Here is a 20999-nt window from a genome sequence, read left to right as displayed (position 1 = left end):
CCAGTCATCCCTGCCCATTCATTAAATGCTTGTTTAGAAATAGTTTGAAATTTAACATTTGGATGTCTTCTTCAATATAAAGAAGCCATTTCTCCCTCTTTTAAAAGCCAAGCAAGAGCCATTTATTGAATGCTAATTTTATGGAAGATAAATAAGACATCCAACTTCTTGCAAGAGAATGCAGGATTTCTATCAATAAAGATCACACTGTAGGTGCTAATTAAAGTAATTTTTTTTTGTGGAAATGCACCAAAATTCTGGTAATGTTTCTTTTAATCATCAATTACTTTTAATATTTATAATTTGGCTAAGTGGTAATGCTTTCTGAATTACACTAAATTTGATTTTTTACAGGGGATGAACTTAAAAATAAATGTTTTATATACTAGACCAGAATTGAAGACCTTGTTTTATTTTCATGGTGTAGGCTGGACATATATTAAAATTATCATATGAAGTACCACAAGTGTTTAACCATTGAGTTCTTTAGATCAACAGATTTACCTTTATTTTTGTCTTCAAGCACATTCTACTCAAGTACATATACAGATAAAAGTAGCAAATGTCAACATTATTGTACATTACATTGATTATTATGGTACACTGGTATTTTTTTTTCTTGAAGATACAATGAATAGATTTTTTTTTTTTTTTAACCAATCAACAACCTTGAACAGAGAGTGCCATAGGAAAGAAAGTTCATCAAGACTGTGAATTTCCATGTGTAGAGAATGGAATTTGTCATTTTCCGAACCAGAAAGCACATTCATTTTTACCATTGTCAGCAGTGCAAATACGGGCAATTTACATATTGTTGTTAGGCATCTGCAAAAAATGTGACCCATGAGGCTTTCTTCTTTTGAAAATACGATTTTAAATTTCCCACTAGCTCTTCTTAGGAATCAAATAAATTCAGTTGGGAAACATAACTACAAAATGTCTTTACTGTAACACATTCATCTCATCCTGAATCCAACCCTAAGAAACTAATACTGTGATAGACTCAAGTTGCCTTTCCATGAAATGACTAAAGAAGTCCTCTTGAAAATTAGAGGGGTCTATAATTTGGCCTAAATCATTGAACTTCAGCTAGCTGGGCAGAAGTTGCTGCAGGCAAGCTGGAAGCAATATTTCATGCTCTGCTTTTGTTAGTGGGTGGAACAAGTTTATGATCCTTGGTGAGACTGCAGGTCCTCCAACCTGGGCATCTTTTCACATTAAGTGCACAGCAGTGCACTTCAATTTCACTTTAAATGCACAACAGATCCAAATGCATGAGATTTATTTTGATTTTTCCTCGAGGTATTATTTCCCTGGCAACTCTTTCTCTTTTTTCTACTTGTTTTTCATAAGAAACAACAGCACGGGGTGAGTAATTAGTATAAAAGACTATGGAGACAACAAAAAGTATAGAATATCTGTGGAGAAAATTTCATGTATCATGGACAAAGATAGATTGGTGTATGTATGTATAAACACGCTCTCTTAATATTTATTTTTTCTGTAGATCCTGTATACACATATATCTGTATATACACTAGTAATTTATTAATTTATTGTTTGCATTGGGATTAAAGATAACTGACAACTCATAGATGTGTACTAAAACAGAAGAGTGCTGTATTCAGAAAACAGCATGGAAAAACAGTGTGCTGGAGTGTGCAACAGCTCAAATAAAATATTATTTTAATAAAGCAGTTAAGAACCACTTTTGTCTATATAGATGTAAATATATTATAGTTTATAACCTTAACTGTAATTTATACAAATATTACGCATTTAACTTACTGAAGTAATAAAAACAAATTTTGCACAGTGCAGTTGGTCAGATCTTCAAAACAACAGTAAAGTTGGAACATCTAGATGAGGATAATGCTGCCTAATGAAAAATGAGCTGGCTTTCTCATCTAATGCTTTAATCTTGTATATCTGCATATTTTATGGCTGCTTAAACCGCGTCTAATACACCCATTTAGTCTTCCCTTGCAAAGTCATGATGCAATAAACTTTCAGAATTGCCCTCTGATTGATGTATACTGAATTGGCTCTCCATATCTAAACAAGAGAAAGCAGCAAGCTGGGGCAAATTTGATAAATCGTATTAATATGGTGTACCCTCCATCTTCTTTCACTGCCCACCGCTTAACAGCCTCCTCCTTTCCCTCCTGACCCCCAATGTGTGGTGTGTGGCCACCCCTCCACCTCACTGTGCTGTCACCTCCCAGACCATCTCAGCACTGTTACGTGTGGTGTTCAAGGGAGCCCAGAATAATTCCAATCTTGAATCATCTTGCAAATCCGTCAAGACTTCAGTCTTTCCTCCCTGTTGTCTTTGTAAACCAAATTGCTCTCTGTGCAAGTGATGGTCTCTTACCTTCATCCTCCCTCTTATCCACACCTGCCTCAGACTCCAGTTTCTTCCTGAGGACTCCCCAAAATTTGTTTGAAAATAGGTCTGCTACATGGGAGAGGCAAGCTGGCTGTGCAAGGCAAAAGAAACATTACTAGAATTTGACTAATCTGAGGGCAGTTATTTGAGGAGACTGAATTAACCTCTGTGGAAGTTGGAAAAATGAGCTGTCATGGAAATATCCTTCCATGTAAAATTTGGAGCATAGCTGTGTGGTTTAGAATCCGGAAACACAGCAAAGCAAATAAACTATCACCAAAGAAAAGTTTGGTGGCTTTAAATCATGTATTTTCTTACAATGTTAAGGGATATTTGATCCATTGTGGGAACACTGTGGATTTTATAACTGATTGACAAAAACATAGAGTGGGATTCATTTCATCTACTGATGAAAATTATTTAACTTTTGGATGAACTATCTAAAAGTTTGATGTTTGGTCTAACCTTACTTATACTGCCTTATTCATTAGGGGAGGGAGAAGTAGAATAGTCATTATATTTCTTCTCAATGTCTATAATCAAATGGGAGGAATTACTTACTGAGGATGCAATGACTAAAAGACTGAAGACAAGTAGCTTGGTGTGGACGCCAACTTTTAAGTTGACCAATGCCAGATGAGATAATTGCCATATCTCTCCCACAAATTCATTACATTTTCCTTTCTGCTTTTCCTTATCTTAACCATTTCTTTAGAATTGTGTCCTCTGTGATATGCTCTCCTCTAACTTAGAGGCCTATTAATTGTAATGTTTCATGTTATTTCTCTATAAAGGCTGTTCAAAATTGTTATGGTTAACATATTGGCTGTAACTGGAAAGGTTTGGGCAGTGGGGGATTCAGGAGGCATTGCCTGGGAGCAGGCCATGAGATGCCTTGCGCCCATCACAACTGGGTCCATCACAAATGAGTTCAGCCAGCTCCAACAGGAGGACTGCAGCCCTCAAGGGGGACCTGCGTTGCCTCTTGCCTCTCATTTAGCAGTAGCCACGAGGATAAATGCAGGAGGCAAGCGCAAAGGGATGTTGTTGGGAACACAGATGGAGACACACACTCGGAAGGATACACTCCAGCCTCCTCCAGAGGCTCCTTCTCCTCCAGAGATACCACGCTGAAGCAGGGAAACGCGAAAGGACCACAGCCCTCAAGACACCAGTGCAGGAGCAGAGGAGAACAAGAAGTGAAGCGTGGTGGTGAAGAGCAGAATGATGCAAGGTTGAGGTGTGGCAGAAGGAAACTGTCTGCACCAGCCCTAGCCTTGTCACTGCTTGGCACACAGCACATGGGCACGGCCGAGGGCAACGTCTAGTAAGAACAAGGGAAATGGAGGCTGTAAAGGGGGAGGAAATCGAACTTGGACCTGAAATTGGACTTGACTCCAGGAAAGGAGGAGGAAAGGTGCCTCCCTAACTGTTCCTTTAATACTTTCTGATTCCTTTTTCTGAATACTCAGATCAGCAATTAGAAATTTATTGCCAAGTAACATAAATTAAGTAAAAATATTTAACACTGCTTTGCCTGAGACAGCTTTGAAGGCCCTTCTGGTATTTACAAACTGCAGCAAACAATTTATTCTCTCTTACCCTGGCTGTGCCTCTCTTAGTATTGTTTCATGCCAGGCTGTACCTACTTCCTACATGAAAGAATGCTGCTCCCTATGCAAAGGTAAGTCCAAAGGTTCTTCAGAAGTTTCAGGTACAGCTGTGACCATAGCTGAAAGCAATGCTGTGAAGTAATAGGTCCTTTGAGGAGCTAACTCACTGTTGATTTTGTGAGCTGTGAGAATGTCATTTGTAGACATGCTAAGTTTCACAAGCTGAGAACACACTGGCAAAATCTTCCTCCTTGCAAACTGGTACTTATTTTTATGAAAAGTCAGTTAAATTTTTCTTTTCATATGTGTGTGTGTATATGTATATACATATATATACATTTTATATTATACAAGCCATGTCATGTTAATTGGCTATTTCTCAAAATAATGAGATATATTTTTATATGGTATTGCATTTTAAATGCAAGATGATGAGCTGTAAAGTGAATAATTAAATTTGAAAGCAACGAACTTGTTATATAATTCTTGACACATCCTGTAATATGTTTTAAGACAAGAAAGTGCAGTTTCCCAGTGCAAACATTTACATAAGTCTTTATCTAATCAGGATCACTATAAACTAATGATTCACAGGTTTTATGTCTATACACTCTTATTATAATATACACACAACCGTACCTCAAGCAAACTTAGGCACGCAAAGTTTCACATTTACAAAGGGAGACCAAGGTAAACCTCAACAATGGAGAGTTTGTCTTTGAACTCACACAGTTCATTTTACTCCAAAAGAAATTGTTTCAAAATGACTAACCACTGTGCATGGCCATGGTTTCATACGAAAAAAAGTCTCAGGTAGGATACTGCAAAATAAAAAACAATAAAATCTTCATTTATTTTTGAAAATTTTGATTAGCTATCTTTGTTTACCATGTTCAACGTCTGTCTGCAAAATATCATTAATTCTGTTTTCTTTTTTTCTCTATATTGTTTTGAGCAATCAAATTTGCCTGCAGATCTGTCAGACTTTCCAGACAAAAATGTAGATTATCTCTAAGATATATTTCTTCTTCGCAGTCTGGAAATAGTTCAAGAAACATGTATACTGTTGCCTGCTTTGAAGCATCATGTTGGAGCAAAGCATGTGACTAGTGAAAACAAACAGATTCTGTAGGAACAGTCTACAGAAAGGAGAAAAAAAAATGTAACTTTTAATATCTCTGCAGAGAAAGACCTGGGTGTCATGGTGGATGACAAGTTGATCATAAGGCAGCAGTGTGCCCTCGTGGCCAAGAAGACCAATGGGATCCTGGGATGCATTAAGAAGAGCGTCTCCAGCAGATCGAGGGAGGTGATCCTGCCCCTCTCCTCAGCCCTGGTGAGGCCACATCTGGAGTATTGTGTCCAATTCTGGGCTCCCCAGTACAAGAGGGATGTGGAGCTGCTGGAGAGAGTCCAGCGCAGGGCTACAAGGATGATCAGGGGCCTGGAACATCTGCCCTATGAGGAGAGGCTGAGGGAGCTGGGCCTGTTCAGCCTGGAGAAGAGAAGGCTGAGAGGGGATCTGATCAGTGTCTATAAGTACCTCAAGGGAGGGAGTGAGGAGGATGGTGCTGGTGTCTTTTCACTGGTGGCCACTGACGGAACTAGAGGTAATGGCCACAAACTGAAACACCAAAAGTTCCACAGGAACTTAAGGAAAATTTTCTTAACAGTGAGGGTGACAGAGCACTGGAACAGGCTGCCCAGAGAGGTTGTGGAGTCTCCTTCTCTGAAGATCTTCAAAACCGCTTGGATGCAGTCCTGTTCCACGTGCTCTAGGTGACCCTGCATGTGCAGGGGGGTTGGATTAGATGACCTCTAGAGGTCCCTTCCAACCTTAAGCATTCTATGATTCTATGAATATTTGGACCAAAACCTGAACCTAGACACCAGAATTTTGTGGCTCAGTTTTTGTAGCAAAAACCCTATTCCTCCTTTTTGTTGAAATATGGTAGGTCTACTGCAAATGTTATAAGTTGAAACACTGGGAATCACATTTTTTTTATCTCTTTATGCTCAATATGTCTTTGCCAGCTTAGTTGATAGTGATTGCTAGTGTTTCTTCAGACAACCACTTCAACAGTTTGGGATTATTTATGCCCTATCTGCAGAAATAAAATACCTAGGCTTTAGTAAATCGGCCATCAACTGATTGAAAGATTTTTTTTTTTTTTTTAAATGAGTGCCATGGCCATTTATAGCATTCGTTACTTTGTCATCCACTTCTTTTCTTTTCTTTACTGAGAAAGAAAATAGACCACAACTTAATTCAATCACCAAATGAAGGTTGGAAACAGACCCCACGCAACTTCTGTATTTCCTTTCTCTCTTATGAATGATCCTGGCACCTAAACAAAGAAAACTTGAAGAGAAGCAATCTGGCTTTCATTTTTGGAAAATATAACAATAAGCCAACAGCATGTTTATGGAGACAATCAATAACATACCCATCTCCAGCACTGTTCTGGCAAGCGTCCTTTGTCTCCCTTTCCCATTACGTAGGGTCAGAATTCAAGACACAAATGTGCTTTTCACTTGGTTCTCCCTCTGCCCTCCCAAGCTTATTGCTTATGGTAAATGAAATCTCAGTCTTCAGAGTGGTTATGCCCTAAAAGAAATGTTGCACAGTCCAGATGAGGCTATTCTGATCCCTTTCCCCACACTGCTCCTGGGAGTCTGTCTGGAGCACCTTCTCATGATCATACATCTCTGCTTTAGTCTTAGTGCAGCATCAGCTTGTTAGATGCTGAGTGCAAGAAGCTGCCTCAGTGGGGCCTCATTGACCGCTCTGACTCACCTCTGTTCCTGCAATACCATCAGACATGGGCTCTGACCTTAGCAGACTTAAACCTAAATCTTCACCTTATATCTTCTTCTGATACTGATTACCAGTTCCTCATCCAATTATGAAGAAAAAAAATTAAACAGTACCTCCTCCAACCATCTTCACATTGTAGCTCCTGTAAAATTTTGGACTACTGGGCTTTGTGATAGGACCTCAAGTCAACTAGAAATTTTGAGGTAGATTTGCCAAAGTTTTATCTTGGAAGTAACATACTGAAAACCACAGTCTTCCTACCCTAGTCTTTGAAGTGCAAAATCTTTATCTCCAATTGCTTCTAGAACAGTAATGAGCTCCCCACTGTACCCCTTGGATGTCTATGAAAATTTCTTTTTTGTTATCTATGTGCTCTGCTATATGTCTAGTACCTGTTTTCCTTATAGTGTTGCAAAAATCTGTTTGCTTACCTACACTTTGTGAGCTTCTCCTTGTGCCCCTGTTTGCTTTCAATGATTCTGTGATCCTTTCTTTTGGAAAGATTTGTGGGCAGAAGTAGCAAGGTGAGCTACCTTCCTTTCTGCTTTCCAGCCAGAGTCCCACCGATAAAGCATATAACACTAAGCACTCCTGGGAAATCAGAACACCTTCCTTATCTGTACAATCCAACACTTTACAATCATTTTTCTTAAGAGAATCTGAAAACATTAGTAGCACATTTTCCTTACTCTCTTCTGATCTTCCCAGCAGTACTGTGATGACAGTAATGACATACAATCTCATACCACGCACTTTAAGGCATAAGAGCCATCTCTATTCTTTTCCCTACAGTACAATTTAAGAGATGGAAATGAAACTTAAGATAAGTAGAAATAACCATGTTTTTGACAGTAGGTGGAAAGCAAAAGAGACAAATACATGGTGCATTTTCTTTAATTCATCTAGGTTTATATTGTTCCTCCTTTTGGTGGAACTCTTTTTAAGAACTGGAATTTCCTTTGGAAGAGCTTGTAGGTAACTGGATTGCTGCACAGCAGTTGACTACACTATTTTAAACAATCTTTGTTTATAGTACCCACTTGCCAATTTACAAGTGATTTGCAGCTTTTTTCCGCTAATGAGAATGCTTGGTGCAGTCTGTTTCACATGGGCATGTACTGCCTGTCTTCCATTTGGAAAACAATTTTATAGACAGCACAATGCTTTAATTATTTTGCGGATTTCATAACACTCCACTGGAAACACTGGATGTGTATACACATCTTGTTTTATTTTTACTTTTTTTGCTCTGTTTTGACATTCCTAATTTGTCTAGACACAACATCTATACCTATTCATTAATCTGACTTTTTCAGAACCAAAAGCTACAAATTATTATTCATTAAAGTTTGGTTACTTTAATGCAACCTTTACATGTAAACTTTAACTAATGTAATCTTTAATAATAAAGAGATAAAATATGACAATCATTCCAGAGGTGAAGAATGGCCATTGAAATTCTAAATGAATGTTCTACTTTTTTTTTTTTTTTTTTTTTTTTTTGAGTAGAGGCCTCATTTGCAGCACTAGGCTATGTCACTACTGGCATTATATTGACATATTTCACTATGCAATTCTACAACAATAGAAAACATATAGAACCAGCCTTGAGGTCGCTCTGAAATATTACTCAAGTTACCTGAAACAGCTATGGGGTGCCAGGCTTCATGCAGTAAGAAGTCAATAAAAACTAGAGCGAGGACAACAGGTCCCTCCCAGTATGACTGCGAAATGCTCTGTGATGTGAAGATGCTGAAAGAGAAAGTTTTATATTGTCTGTCAACCTAACAAGGCTGTAACTGCTATGACCTCAGCATTGAGATTGAAACAGAAGCAAACAGACAGTTCCACAATCAGAAAAGACTTAAAGCGCAGTATACAATAAATTTTAAGAAAAGACTTATTTCTTATAGTTGATCTACCATTTCCAGTCAGTGTTTACAATGCCTCAATTTCAGGCAATGTTTCTAATTAAACCACTCATGTTCACTGCTTTTTACATATTCCTAAAAAATTAATGTTAGTGCATCTTGTTTAGAACTGCAGTACTAATTATAAAAAGGAGGCTGCAGTCCAGACAAAGCCAGTTAAATTAAACTTTAGTTTAAAAGACAGCAAATAAAGCTTCCAGCACAATGCTATGCAACTGAGAAAGTCAGGCTTCACTGGAAATCCATGCTACGCATCAGAAGTGTTCACACAAAATTGAAGGTGAGATAACTACAGATGCAAGTTACAGGACCCAGGAAAAAAAATGCAATCCCTTATATTTTTGGTGGTAAAATCCCGTCCTGTCCACTTCTTCCTGTGACAGATTGTAATTACAATTCATTTTTTCTTATTTAAAAGATTTTTTTTTTGAGCTAGAATGGACTATATTCTAAATCTAACAGGTGTCCAGGCATCTCCTGCAGGTTAGAGCTTTTGTGAAGTTTATAATAACTGCTGAATGGATACATTATATTATTACCTGGAACTGCAGGTTAGAAATGTAAGTTAGGAAAGATTATTGCAACCTGTGGTACCGATGGCAGTGAAGCACTCTGGTAGGGATTTTAATTGCTATATGAGCAATCAGAACTAGCAATGCTGAAATTCAAGCTGCCACAGTTTTTCTGTTATCAATATTTAAGAGAACTTAGATATGGCTACTTGTGTTCTAGTAGCACTTCTCACTTGAAGTTAAGCAGCATTCCAAAATATCTCCTTGCTTTGTGCATGCAAACAAAGAGCTCCCTTGGTGCTTTATTGGTTAGTCTGAAGATTCTGGATTTCAACAGCATGGGGAGTGGGAAAAGGATATTTACACTATTCAACTTTACACACTTAATGCACTTCCTTTCCCCTCCTCACGTCCAATGTCTGCCAGATTTATATTTGCTGCAGCTATACACTTCTGCCTCCTTCGGGAACAGAACACCAGAAAACAGCACATTGCCTCTAGGTTTCTGATAAGCAGCGAGGAAACAATTTAAATTTGTTTGGCAAGTACTCAGCTAATCATTTCTCATGAACGATAGCACTATTAGATTTTAAACACAGAAAAAGTGTTTGTATATAAACAGAAGTGTTCTGCTTTAAAATGTCTGCAAAAAAATACTCTAAGGATCAGGCTCTGAATTACTTCATCACTTTTTTTTTTTTTTTTTTTTTTCCCCCACACACCTTTGAAAAATTATGGTCTGGGACTAAAACATCAATACTTGTGGTGAAATAACAACTGAAGAAAACATTAGAGCATACCTTTTGATTTTCAGCCACACACAAAATTTATCTGCAGAAAGCTAACAGTGGCATCAAAACTATTACTGGGGTGCAGAATATTAATGCAACAACAAGGAATCTGACTTTAGAATGGACAATGTTTGATTAGTAACTACAAAGACACTGGAATTTATAAATATATTACTTTCTGTAAGTTTCCTGCACTTACAATGACAGTTTTCATAAACCACATATACCTGAAAAATTCCTCTCCTTGTTCTGAAAAGCATGGAGTTACATGGACATTTCTGCCTGGAACTGCCATACTTGGCAGACAGCTAATGCCAGCATCAGCTAAAATGGTAGACAGGTAAACTAGCATCAGTCTTATATTTTGAAAAGAGACAAGATTTAGATACATCTATCAATGAAAAATAAGCTCTTCTGCATCTGCACATATATTTCCAAATACCTTAGAAGCCATGAAGCAGCACAGGCTTCTGAAATTTTATTCTATACCATATAACATGGCCATACACAGATTTATTAACCCCACTCTCTCAGATATAAGAACTAGAAACACATCAATGACAAAATGGGTTTTCTAATTCTTGACTGGTAAAAAATGCTACATATTCACTCCTGCCTGATGTTGTATTCCTTCATCAGAACAAATCATTCTGTGTTCTTGAAGTTATCCTCTTCTTGTACATGTAATAAGTTTAATATAACCCTTCTTAATGCCTTCTCTTTTATATTCTGCTAATATATTCCAGTCACTTTAATCACATAATTCACTACAACTACTTCTCCCCAGCTAAGTGCCATGAAAGAAAAGAACGGAAGGGCAATTAAATCTCCCCCTTATTTGTTACATTTCAGAATAAACTGGTCTACTATCTGCAATCAATCTATTTTTTCTTGTTTTTATATAAAAACTTTTGTATATTAAAATAATTTAACTTTATGAGATTTCTATTACATTTGTTTGCAGACTCATTTTCACAGTGATAAATTCTCTGGGGAAGTGTATTTCAGACCCTAGTTTATTATAAATGCTTATAATAAACACGATCTGCCTAGGGAATGGGGAGGGGCAAGTCAAAAGCACAGCTGAAATTTAACACCAGCAGAAATGGTGTTTGAAATTATAAGTTTGAGCAGTGATGTAAAGAAAGGATTGATTTGGACTTTCTAGAGCCATGTACTAGTTGAATTTCAGGCACAATTTATCCTTTTTTTCTAATATCGGATAATTTGAGTGCTGTGTGGAACAAGCTATCTTTTGTATACTCCTTTAATGGCGTTCTTATATCTTCTTCTGCAAGACTTAGACTCTGTGGCAGGCTATGGAAAGCCAAATTTACCCAGATATCCTAAAGGCTCTCTCAAATTACTCGAACAGAATATATTGTTCCTCACTGTGTCTCTTTTTCAGGATAGGTGTCATTTATTATCTAATTTATAGCATTAGCATGCTTCAGGATCAAACCTCCTGCATTTACAGAAATATGCATGTTAATATAGAAATATGCCTTCAAATTTGGCAGCATTATGGAAAAAAAAAGGGCAGATAAATACTTGAAGGAGGAGTTAAAACAGAGGGCAGATTAGATTGTTCGCTGGAGTATCATATCGCAGCACTGGATACCAGCTCCAACCAGACAAGCAAAATGAGTGCAGTCAGCATTCCAGAGAATTTATTTAGCACCAAAGACCAGAATTTATGATGAAAATAGTGTTTGAAATGGCACATTCAGGAGTTTTGATTAAGAACTTATAACTAGCATTTATTTCTACTGCCAGACATATTTGCAGGAGAGTAAAAAGATCAGTTTGTGAAGACTGAACCTTTCCAGCATGCACATTTCTTATGGACCAATAAGGACATTGCAGTGCACTACGGGAGTGATCCGTCATCTCTGAAGACGGAATAATTTAATCTTTTGTAGACCAATAGCAAGCTTCTTTGGGAAGAAAGTAAAATATATCAGGATGTTATGATTATTATTTTTTATGATTAGTAAGTGAAATAAGAATCAATCGAGTCTTTTATGATTTTGCCTCCCTTTAACAGAGAACTCATGGTTCTGGAAAGTAGAGACAGAAGGGGCTGGAGTGAAAAGCTAAACATTCACGAGAAATAATTAGCACTGGAAACAAAGAAAAATCTTAATTTACCTCAGAACTTGCACTTAAAAATACATATATTCAATAGAAGAATGGCCACTAGTTGAAAGATAGACATAAGCATTTACTCACAAAATGCAATTAACAAATTAATATTAAAAGTTAATTGGAATTCAAAAAAATATAAAAATCCATCACTAATTAAAGGCTGCATTTTTTTTTGTTTTGGCCTCCATCTTAAGTTAGGGAGTATTCACAAAGTAAGGTATCAAAAGTAAATAGAAAAATACACCTCCCTCCTTCAGCTCCACTGTGAACACAGGAAACACAACACTCTGTCTAATCCTCCTGTCTCTGTTTTCTCCTAGTTTAGCCAGGAAGTAAACAGTATTCAATGTCTGTTGACTCCAAATAGGCAGGATTAGGAAGTCTAATTAGCCTGCAAAGAGATGATTAGTACTTTGCAGGCTAATGCACACTAGATGTACTTAAACATGTTAATACACTTCTTCAAAAGAGGAAGGGTGGGTTGCAAAGCTCTGGCATGCTTACCTCTTATTTTTCTCCTAATGCAGCATACTGTGGTCAGAAGTACTGGCCTTGGATATGCATCAGAGCAGCTTCCAAGATAAAATTAATATATACTTAAGTCTCATTTTGCTTTTAAAAAGACACTCCTGTTTGAAAGAAGTCAGCTAGAACCAGAGAACAGACGAGAAATAGCACACCTTTCAAAGAGATAAATCCCTGTGCAGAAAAGCAGTAACAGTCACACAGAGTAATGAGAGCTAGAACGCAGCTTGGTGAGGCTGTTTGACTGAGAGTCCTGCTTCTAACTATTCTCGTGGTTCATTTAGGCTTGCACCCAAGCATTTTGTTGTCCAAGAAACTTCCAAAATACAAAGAAAACTTGGCCAAAGTAGACTCTGTACTGCAAAATACCAACTCCAGCCTTTTTCTCTTTCTTTCTTTCTTTCTTTTTTTTTTTTAATTTTTTAATTTTTTATTTTTTTCTCTCCCTCCCATCTAAACCAGTCTTGATTTGCTGAATTGTCTATTTTGGCAAAAAACTGTCATTAGAGAAAATAACCAGAGATGTGTCCTGCTAAGAAAGAATACATTCTGAATTAAAATGGAAAGAAGCAATGAAAAAAATCCAACATTTTGCCAATGTGAAATAAAGCTAAAAACTTATAGAAAGATTCCAGTGTGCATTTTTTTCCTTCCAGTCATGTTTACAAATTGCTTATCTTGCATAAGATGCTCAAGAAAAACACATTTGAGATTATCTGTAAGGAGGAGAAAAAAAAAAAAAAAAAGTTCTGCTGACTTTAAGGAATGTTGATGAGGTACTGAAGTAAGTGAATCCACGGCTACGCTGCTTTGAACAAGAACACTGGATTAGTAGAAAGCAGTGAGAAGGTCTGGGAAATCCCTATTCCAGTAGAAAATACAAGCAATTACAAAGCATGCCAGCAACTTCATGCACAGGCAGAAAGTTACAGCCGTTTCTAGGAAATGTCCATATAGGGGTATGCCAGCTGAAAATTTTGACTTTAATTCCTAAGCAAAGTTTAGAAACTGCAACTATTATAAAGGCAGGAAAAAAATATTTGAAGAGACACACACAAAAACCTTTGTAGTATACATATATTTCTATAGTATGTGCTACACAGACACCAGACCCTAACATTGTAATGGGCAGAATCACTACACATTGACGAAACTGTGACCATACAAACGTTGAATCTGTGTTAAGAAACTTTAGGAGCATGTTTTAGTAGCTAAAATTTTCACAATAAATTATGTTGCAAAATTCTGATCCGCTTATCAATATTTTTTTGTTTACAGCATTTTTTCTTTCACTTACAGCAATCTATAAGTTCTGCAGCAGCCTCACATTATTTTTCCCCATTTCTCTTTTACATGCTTTGCAATCACATGTCACCATTTCTGATCCTTCTCAAAGAACCTACTGCCTTTGTAGCAATTATAAGGATTTGTGGAAATCACATTTGCAGATATGCCTATAATGGTAGACATCTGCACAAGCATATCCTATCTTCCAAAGAGAACAAAGCAAGCCATTCACCAGCACCTCGCACTAACTGACATTATGTTGTAACTAGTAAAAACAAATCAGGAAGAAAAAAAAGAAAAAAAAAAAAAACTATACACAAGACTGAATTACCTGCCATTACTGTTGCCACATTCAGGAGTGGGACTGAGTTTCTTTTAAAGTGTTTATGTGATTTGTTTATGACTCATGACAACTCCAGGAATGAACAAGCTGGTTGCTTGCATGAAACAGTAATTGAAAGCAGTCAGAGATAGGCAGGCAAAATATAAAGAACAATGATTCTTGCACATAAGTGTTCATATTGCAGAGACTTTTCTGCACAGAAGTCTGTATATTTATCAAAAGGTTTAATTTTATCCCCAGAAAAGTGCTTAATTTCACCATCTTACTGAAAGACCTTCTAAAGCTTAAGATTTTTCCTACCATCAGCACATCAAAATGACACCAGTACCATACAGGCACCAAGCATATTTTCCTTCAGCGGATGATTCCTCACTGCAAGATAACTTTTCTTTAGGAACCAAAACACAGCGAACATTAATGCATTGCTTCTGTTATCCTCCCAGGAGTCCTACAGAGTCATGTGTGAAAACCTGTTTGTGCAACTTCCATTTCAAAATCCTTGAAGAAATTATTCAGCAGCTGTGCAAATGTCCTCTATTTATAAACAAAGCCACTGAGTTCCTATTTGACCTTATTTAAGGCTGCAATAGACATGAGGATTGCTGTAGTAGGCTCTTGGTACCATGAATAAAACAAGCTTCTTCTACAGCATTTCTTTCTTTTTGTCAAAAGTTCCTAGATATTTGTGCATCGGTCCAAACATTTAGAGACTGCCCATTGAGTAAGTGCCAGCAGCAAGGCCTTTGTTTCAGAGTGATGATGGAGGAATCTCCCAAGGTGTAGACTGACTCAACAGATTTCCCTTGTAGAAGTACTCCTGTCAGTTGCATGCCAAAAATCAAGAAAGTACTAGAAAGAGGGGTTATCATCCAAATAAATCAATTTTTCAGCAAATAAGACTGCAGCATTTCCAAGGGAAAATATAAACAGGAAGAGGCCAAAGTTTTCTGTCCCAAAATTAATCAATTCACAGATTATGAGTTTAGAAACTACACGGTTGGAGAACTAGCAATACCCCAGATTAGGCCCTACTATCATTGTTCTAGCTATATTTCACTGAACATCAAATAATGTGCCTCTTGTTTAAGGTTTTTACCTCAGTGCAGGAAACACTTATGCACAGGAGTACTCGGCACTGGCTCACTTTGGACCATTCACACAGATGAAGTTACACAGAGAATTAAGTGTTTGTAGGATAAAGGCCAGATACGCACACAGCTTCTGTTATCAAAGGGCTGCTGAGCCAAAGTGCACTGATCATGAGTTGGATGCGTGGTTTAAAAATACAGCCTTCATATCTACACTGCACAAAGAATTTTTCCCAGGACAGTGGTTACTCAATTCACCTAGCACTGATGGACTGGTTGCCTTACATAAATGCATCACATAAATGTTTGGCAAATTTTACAACAATTTACAGGGTTTTAGATATCGGTCAGGTCTTGCAAAGCTGTATGTTTCAGTGGCACCACACTTTGGGGAAAAAAAATTAAATTTGGGTCTTTTATATCTCTAATAAAAAGTTTCATGTTGCAAGTTTAGAGGGTGTCAGAAAAACCTTCTCCAGAACTCAAACTGACAAACTAAAAATATAGCTCAAGAATCACTTCAACATTACAATAGAATCACATCAATATATTATTTATCAAGGGGTTTTAAAATATCTTAATACTCTTTTGTCCCTACTGCCCTAAGCCATTCTGTAATAAGCTCAATTTTACTTTCAATAGCTTATCCATCTACTTAAGTCATCTCAGCAGCATTCTTTTGCATCTATTACTGCTTAATAACATTCATCAATGAAAAAAACCAAACCCATTATTTCCAGTGACAGCTTACCAACAGGAACTGAAGCATTGTCTAATGCATTCTAGATTTGCATTATTATTATAAGTGTTAAATCTAAAGAAGCCCATTTTACAGATGAGTTGAGAAAAAGAGAGGATGATTTAACCAACCCAAGAAACCACTGTCAGAACTTGCAACCTCAAGTTTCCATATATCTATGAAGATTAGTACATCTACCGTTCTATAGTTTCTTTACCAGGGCCATATTTTATCAGTTAACAGGAGCTATAATTTCCATGAAGCATCAAATTTGATTCCAAGGAGGGTAAGACACTTGCAAAAGCTATTAACATGAAAAGCAAGATGACAACTCATAGAAACCACCCCCTCCCTACAAAACCCTATGCATGCAAAACTTGCCAAGCAATAGAGTAAATCAGGAAACATCGATCTTTGTATTTCTACTAAAAACCTTCCAGGACCAGAGCTAACTTGTTACAGCTTATCAAGGCATTACTGCACTTGATCATAGTTTTTAAGTGCACATTTCCTTAGAATTCACAATCTCTGACTATATGTTATTTCAGAAGACATGACTGCATTCCAGTACTACCCTCATCACTGAAATGTGACACCAAATGACGGAGGAGGTAACAGAAGACACTTTACCAAGAATTCAGACAATCTTTTAAGGTTGTAAGGTTTATCTTTTGTCCTTCAAATTTAGTTGGTTTCTGAACTCCAAGACTTGGACACTTTGCTAGGCCTTGTTTGGTGATATGACTCTCAAGCGTTAAGTTCCACACATCATTGTGCAAATACTGTAGCCATATTGTTGCTAAGGAGCCTTTGAAGCTCAGGAGGGAAGCAAAAACCTCTGCTTTTGCGCTGTGGTCCACACCTGGTTAAACTAAGACCTGTTAATCTTCCCAAATTACGCGAGAAGGTCTAAACATGTAGGCTATTACTCATCCTTAGCACTGTATTAAATCACAACAATCTCCCTTCTAGCTATCGGAAAACCACAAAGCAAATACAGACAGGGAAGAAAGGGAAGCAAATGAAAACAAGAGGAAAGGACAAAATCAGAAGGTAGCCTTTTAAGGACAAACTGTACGTCATACAGTTATTTACACGGTTTCATATGTTTTCTAGAAAAAGCTCCCCATTATTAACCATTAATTAATATATCTGATAATTTATAAGGAGCACATTCATTCTGAGGATAAGAAGATACCAGAATGTCTATTTTTCTTCCTCTTTAGAGCTAAATTTAAAGTCTCTGCTTTCATTGCCCCAACTACCTTATCTTTCTCCTGTATTTTAATTTTGTTCTACAGATCACAGCAAAAAATATTTTTCACATTTTAGCACTCTTTCCCCCTTAAGATATTCTATCTATCTTCCTGTAATCTTTCACCTTAAGCAGAATCTTCTTCCTTTCCATCTTGCAAGGTGCTAACCAGGGCCTGCCCCAGCAAACAGCTAACACGTCACTGTGGACACTGCCATGGTCTCAGGCTTCTGGGTGAGAGCCGCAATATTTCTTCCATGCTCTTTGGAGGTCATTTTTGTGCCCTTTGCCATTATGAACAAGGTGAGTTTTCTTTTTCTCCACTGGCACATTGCATTTATTCTCTTTTAAGTTGTTTTTGATGCTCTTTACAAAGTTCTTATAATTTAGGGCATTGTATTCAGAACCATCACTATAAGGACATTTAAATTCCTCACTCAGATAAAATGTTCCAATTGGCAACATGACAATTACTCCTTTCTTAACAATTGTGAAATGTCAAATACAAATTCATGTTGTCTTCACTTTTGCTTGACTATATTTGTGCACTGAAAGGTGGCAATACAGTAAGAGAGAGAGATGCATAGCTATTTTGCCTACTAAATTTGGTTAAAATCTAAAATGCAAAGAACATAAAAAATCTGACTTTATTGTGAAAAACAATTGCTGTCAACGTTAGGATGCACCAGTGGTTTAGGAACTTATTATAAAACTTTTAAGTCTTCCAAAATCCGGATATCCAGGCTCTGGCTCTAATTCCATAAACTGCAGAACAAAGAATATTTTTAAAAGAAGCAAGAATCACTTTATAAGTGAGGGTGCATTGCAATTGAAGCCAGACTATTACCACAATAGAAACTATATTTAACCTTTTGCAAATGTAAAAACTTCTTCTAAATTAACATGTATTTTTTTTTTTAAATCAGGCTCCTATTTTACTGTTGACATAAGAAAAAAAAAGAGAGAAAAACAAACTTGTTTGGAATACTAAACAATGAAAAGCTAACCTTTGGTACTGTATTAGTGCACTAAATACTTAGCATTAAATCCAACGCTGCCAGAAAGGTCTATATATTCCTGACTTTTCCAATAGTTGTAGTTAATGTAACTACTATATTTTTCTGGATGGCATTTGGATGGTTCTTGACTGAATTTACGTGAATTTTGTTATTAAGACACTCATCACTCACCTCCTGCCCTTTCCCTTCCCCCAGATCTTTATTGTTAATGTCTGGTAAATAATATAGCATCACAACTACACTTACAACCACATCTTGGAATATGATTGCACTTGAGTGTGTGCCTTTGAAACTTCACCTACAATGGACATCTGTTAAATTTCTTCCTCAAATGACTTGAACAAAGGAACACCTCTGGTATTAATAAATTCAATTAGAATTGATTTTTTTTTTAAAAAAGGAAAAAAAAAGGAAAAAAAATCCACTTCCTAAAGAAGTTGCAAGACACCTCCCAAAACATTTTATAGGAATTCTCTAATATAATATGGAACCTTCCCTGCATCCCTGGTGTAAAGAAAGCTTAAATTAAGATTAATTAAGAAACAAACAAACAAACAAAAACTTATGAATAACAAAAACTGAACAGATTTACTAAAATATTTTACATAAATTGCAAAATTGAACATGGAATATTTGGCAGAAAAAATGTATTTCTCCTTTTTTTTATACATTGAAGTGGATTGATAACTCATAATGAAAAAGAGAAAGGCCAACAAAAATTTAAGTGGAAAAGAGTTATCAACTGATATGTGCAAAGAAATGAGTTTCTACTGTAACTCTATGTGTTGGGAATTGGTTTAAGAGGGAGGTACAGGCAAGCACTTTAATACTCAAAGGGATGCAAAATCAGCGGTTCACCACTTTAAACTCACACAGCATTTAACAATGGGGCAATAAAGTCCATTGTCCGGCACAAATTCGAATTTATTTACCCGGTATCTACCTACCTTCTCCTGACTATTCTCCAACATTGATTCGAACTTTCAGGCTGACTCACTTAAGTTGTCCCAATAAACATAAACGAATTTGAAATGTTTTGCTATTTGCCATTTGCTTCAGGCACCAGTTTAGATGACAAATATTCAAAAAGTGTTTATTCACATAGCAAAACATTACAAACACTGAGTTTTTTTCTCCAAGTTGAATCAACTACAACAATAATTAAAATTATGTAATTTAGAACTTTATGTCAGAGTGGCACAAACTGTCTTGGCTTCCATGGAAAACTGAAGGAACTAAATTGCATCAAATGACAGCAGCTTAAATATCTGGCTTCAAACATGGTATGGTGAAATGACTTATGGTTAATAAATTAAGTATGATTATTAAATGATAATTACTAAACTAATTATGATTAAAATATGATGAAGACAGAACACATTTAAATAAAGTATGCTAATTAAGATACCATGGTATGCACCTAACATGGTAAATTCTCTTAAAAAAAGAAAACCCAGATAGTTTCTCCATGAAATACAAAGATTTTTATCTCCGTTCCATTCAGTGACAATTGTTTTATTTTTTCTAGACACAGGAAATTTACACATTTTTAAGTTCACACCATTACTTATGTCTTTTTCATTGTTGATTCTCTCTTTTTCTAGATGTTCAGCAGAAACATGACCAAGAGACAGTTAAGAAATATTTAAATGTAGTTTGTAATTTAGTTATTAAATGATGTGATAAGGAAGGAAATAACTAAAAAGGCAATTGTACTTGAAAACCTTTTAATTAATACAAGTGTTATACCTTATCTGGGCTATTTTATGTGTTATACAAATCTCCCTAAGTTCTTTTAGCTATTTTATAAATAAAGAAAACATATCTTCCTCCTGCAGGTTCTTGAGACTAAAATTGATACCTATGAACAGCTATATGATCCACAAAAGAAAGGAATTCATGATTGTTAGATTAATGTAATACATATTTTTAACACAGATGAATGCCCCCCATCCTCCTCTTATTCAAAAAGCAGCTTTTCATACCGCCATATAACCCACAGTAATATATATGGAAGAACTTCCAGTAAATCAGTTTGACACAGAAACTAACTGAAGGATTTAACTTACATGAAGTGCTGTACAAAACACAGGCTCACTGCCCAGGTTTATAGAGCATTACTGTCCAAAACATTTAAAATTCTAAACTTCCCAAACCAATGCAAATCTAATCCAAACTACCGCCCAGGTTAGCATACCATCCCACAAAACAAACAATACCAGACCTGTTTCATTTTTTAAATCTTGCTCAACTAAATGCTTTAGGATACATTAATGAATTTGACACTACTTTTTTCAAACTCTCTGTTAAATAAATTCTGCTTTCTTAACAGACAGGATATGAGCAGGTAAATTTAATGCATCCTTATATTTTGTTTGGTTTTCTTTTCCTCCTCTTATTGCTTTAGATATCAAGTGTATTTTAGTCACTGGAAAGCAGCTCTGAAGGATACACACACTTCATCTGGCAAATTGGAAAGAAAGACATACCAAATAATCTGACATTAAAATGCTTTACATAAATCAGACATGCTTTAGGGTG

This window comes from Tinamus guttatus, unplaced genomic scaffold (genome assembly GCF_059628265.1).
Source record: "Tinamus guttatus ecotype Peru unplaced genomic scaffold, ASM5962826v1 Tinamus_guttatus_pri_ptg000336l, whole genome shotgun sequence".
NCBI classification, from domain to species: domain Eukaryota; kingdom Metazoa; phylum Chordata; class Aves; order Tinamiformes; family Tinamidae; genus Tinamus; species Tinamus guttatus.
The sequence above is the reverse complement of the archived record's forward strand: the minus strand, read 5'-3'. Positions refer to the sequence as shown.